This window comes from Lynx canadensis, chromosome A1 (assembly GCF_007474595.2).
Source record: "Lynx canadensis isolate LIC74 chromosome A1, mLynCan4.pri.v2, whole genome shotgun sequence".
Lineage (NCBI taxonomy): Eukaryota > Metazoa > Chordata > Mammalia > Carnivora > Felidae > Lynx > Lynx canadensis.
The window spans coordinates 216738928-216743227 of record NC_044303.2 but is presented as its reverse complement, the minus strand read 5'-3'; the positions used below and the strand labels follow the sequence as shown (position 1 = coordinate 216743227).

At 43.0% G+C, this 4300-nt stretch overlaps 1 pseudogene; it reads left to right on the top strand.

Moving 5' to 3' along the window:
- The first annotated feature begins 470 nt into the window (after window positions 1-470).
- LOC115523680 lies at window positions 471-1835 on the top strand (annotated as a pseudogene).
- The last annotated feature ends 2465 nt before the right edge of the window (window positions 1836-4300 follow it).

Here is a 4300-nt window from a genome sequence, read left to right as displayed (position 1 = left end):
TTGAATATTAGAATTGTATTAACATTACAGAGAAAAATGTATACATTAGGTTCAAGTATCTCCATGTGTTCAAGCTAAGTGTTGTTGTCGCAGTTTATATTTAATTCAAAACAAGTTTAATTTGTGTCTTCTATACTTAAGAGTTCTTAGAGAAGCTCGCAGAAGAACAGAAAGCAGCCGCCGCCTACCTTTGGTGCACTTTTGGTGCAGACCAAAGGAATGACACTGGCATCCATGGATGGGACAAAAGAGGCCATGCAAAGCACATGTGGAAAGCCAGGGATACGAATGGCCATTTGTGTAAAGAAGTTTGGAAGTGCCTCTGCTACCAATGAATTCTGAGAAAAGGCTTTGGAAAGAGCAAAAATGAGATGATAAAATGTTTTTTTATTAGAGAAGCTGTGGACTCATGTTGGTGCTCTGCCATGCACTTGCTATGCAATCATAGCTAAGGCACAGTCCTTAAAGAAATGAGAAAAATACAAAATAATGGGAACCTGAAGATGATAGAGATAGCATCACCCCTGGGCCTTCTTGTGCGTCTGTTTATTTATGTTGTGTACATCAGGAAGCACTGGTCTCTGTCATTCAGCACATCTTCAGTAATGTTGAGGCAGCTGCGGGAGAATGGAAGGGCCAGTTGGCCCACACCAACCTCTCCACAGCTAGAAGTGATCATGAAGTCTTCTGCAGGATCGTGTTTGGCATGGGGATTCCTGGTACCCACATATTCATCTTCTAATTTGCACAGTAGGCCAGAGAAGTTCCCAATTTGACCCGTGAAAACTTCAGAGCACTGAAGCCAGGCATTTCTGCTTATTATCATGATCTTGAAAGAGTAGTAAGAGAGAGTGTTAAACAGGAAATTCATTTTGCCTTCTGAAAGGTCACCTCTTTGTTCCTTGAGAGAACAACAAATTTATACCTATTATTAGGATAAAAGGCTCAGAAGCAACTATAAAGACATGAGGTGAAAGAAATGTTTAACGCATCTTCTTCCATGTAGGAGAGGACTGTGTTTTCACCATGAATGGAATAAATGAAGACATTTCATCATGGATCACAGTCAGCTTCCTAATGGGTGGCTGAAGGCCCCCCAGGAGGAAGCAGTGTAGGCATGCTGGATTTGTGGGGAAGATCCACTCAGTTCATCTTACTTCCAAGAGTTGAGAGCACCCTTCTGACATCCCCAGTCATTAACATAACATTGTTCCAGATGTTTAACAGAACCTATAATTTCCATTTCTACATCTACTGGGTCTTGTATTGATGTTGTCCAGGCTTGTAATTAGTATGGAAAAGAATCTGCTAAAGTCGGAAAGGAGTTGCTCAGCCCTGGTTTGTCTCCCAGTTTCAAAGGAGAATAGGAACATGTTGAAATAATATACAGATTATCAGGACAAGAAGTGATTAGCTGCCGTATGTTGTGTGCTAGCAGAGGGACAGAACAAACAAAGCGAGCTTTTAAAACAAAGCAAGCAAAATGGAAGAAGTGAAGAACTTGGATTTTTATGTATTTTCTTACTACCATGATTTTGCAGCAAATTTTGGCCTTCTAGATACAGATAAAGGAGGCAGTCTTGTGGCTGGAGACTTTGAGACTTCAAACAAGTGTGTGTGTTAGACAATGGAGACTCATCCACAGAAAAAGCCTTTTGTATGTATGCATGGATAGCACCTATGTCAGCTTGCCACTGCAAGAATTCATGTTTCTAGGGAACAAAGTGCTAAAGCTGACTCAGAAAATTGACAATGTTAAGACTAGTTATGCTCTGGGAGCCATTTTTCATTACATCGACTCACTGAACCGACAGAAAAGTCAAGCCTCTTGGTAGCCCAGCTTCTCAGCTTTCTACTGCCAAGCTGCCCTATTCCCCCCTATCTCTCAGTCAGCGCTCAGGTTTACCTTGGGACCTCCTCCCCAAAGTGGTGACAGTCTCCACATTTTACGATAAATAAGTTCTGAAGATCTAATGTATAATGTTGTGACCATGGCTGTAGTTGATAGTGTAGTATTGTATAATTGAATTTTACTGACATGAAGTGTCGTCATCACAAACACACACACACACACGCACACACACACACACAAGGATATGCTTGCTAATTAACTACATTGTGGGAATCCTTTTAAAAGGAATACACACATATATCAAACCATCACGTTGTACACTTTAAACTTATTATGATTTTATTTGTCAGTTTATACCTCAGCAAAGTTGAAAAAAGTCAAAAACAGAAACAGATATTGCATACAAGAGAGGACTAAGAACGTGTTTGTTGATACACCCATCCTTGCATTTATGGTACACGTTGCCTCTATCTGTCTATTATACTCCTTAGAGTGGATTTTGAAGCATGGGCAAATGGTTTTGGCTATGTTCCTTCACTTTAATCTTTAAAATGAACAGAAAAGAACCATACATCTTTGTGGAGCTGCCTCCCTAGCCTGGTCTGTCGGGTAGCTGGACATCGGCCGATGTGAGTTTATCCTCGTATTAACTGTTGGAAGGGCCCAGAGTGTAGCCTAACAGCCTGTTCCCTTCTAGCCTCAGGGTAGGGGGCACTTCTGTGCAGACCCACCCCGGGGATGGGGTGGGTCCTTGTGATGGTCCTTGGCTTCAGCTTTATCTTCCTCACCTATGTAGCACTGAGATCTCATGGCAGAATGGCACCTCTGTCTCATGTGACCTGAAGAGTGGAGGTGTGGAAGAGGCTCAAGAGGAAGAAGTAAGATGCATGTCCAGTTCTCAATGCTTCCATCTACCAGTTGGCTGTAAGTGGGCCGTGGACCAGATAGGGGCAACGTGAAGTCGTTCAGGCCAGTGACACCCAGCTTCCCCTTCCACACTGGCACCTCTGTCTCCAGGGTTGTTGCTGCTGTGACAGGGCATTGCTGTGATGCAGGAGTCTTTTACTGTTCTCTCTGCTACCTGCCTGGTTTCTTCCTGGAAGGGTGGACCTCTGCATTCTCTGAATGGGGTCATTCTATAGACTGTCCTGGCTACTTTCAGTGTGAGCCAAGTAAAAGCAACACACACACACACACACACACACACACACACACACACACATGCACTTGGCTCTCTAAGAAAGATGGATCCAGGGGTAGAGTCCTATGAACTTTGTAACTGAACATGTTTATCTCCTCCTTGAGTGTGGACATGCACAGTTACCCAGATGTCTGTTTTCCTCAAATCCTTGGCTGTTTCGGTTTGGATTTAACTGACAGAGCTGTCACCATGAACAGTCCTGTGGATCCCAAGGAAGAGGGTTTAGGAGTTGCAAAATATCACTTTGTAAACCCTCATGTGCCCTGAGGCACATGCTTAATTAAAAACAGTGCTTAAATATGGGGGTGATGTTGAGAGTCAATTGTAAGAATATTTATAGTTGTATTGCTTCGGTTTAAAGGTCTTTGAACAACGACATCTCTGTAGTGTGAGTGCTGCGGGGCTCGTGGAAAAATTATGTTCAGACAGTGCCTGCTTTTCCAGGGACTGACTCTGTCCAAGTGCATCACTAACCTGCAGCAGCCAAGGAAGGGCAGATGATGCTGCGGACCCCGCTGCACTTCTCATCCGTAGATCCTCATTCAGGGGTCTGCCTGAATCAGAAACCCAAGCATCACCCTCTCTTTACTCTGTCTGCTATCTCTTTTTTTAAGAGTTTATTTATTTATTTTGAGAGGGAGGGGGAATGGGCAGAGAGAGGGAGAGAGAGAATCCCAAGCAGGCTCCACACTCTCAGTGTGTGGAGAGTGGGGCTGGAACTCACAAACTGTGAGATCATAACCTGAACTGAAACCAAGAGTTGGGTGCTTAACAGATGGAGCCACCCAGACGCCCCACTTTGTCTGATGTCTTAAGGCAGAGTCTATTCACCCACTGGCAAAGGGATATCCTTTATACTTGTCCAGACCCATCCTGTGTCCTGCTGGGCACCCCTCTTCATCAACAGAAGTCTATTCCTTGGGAGACAATGCATTCATTCTGCTTAAATGTGGTTTAGGGTCTTCCCACCTGGCTCTTAGAATCAATCATGCAGTGAATGTACAATAAATAGAATAAGCTGAACCTTGCATATTCCATGCAAAATAAAATGGTTTACAAGGGCAAATAAATAAAGTGTTCTTATAAAAATGTATCAAGCAAGAGCAAACTTGCCAAAAAATGTATTATATGTTGCTTAGTTCTTTAGTGAATAAATTACAGTAACACCTTTAAACAATATGTAAAGGCATACTTTTTTCAGCCTCAACCACATATAACCTCAGGATCTAGCCCTATTGCCTAGAGTC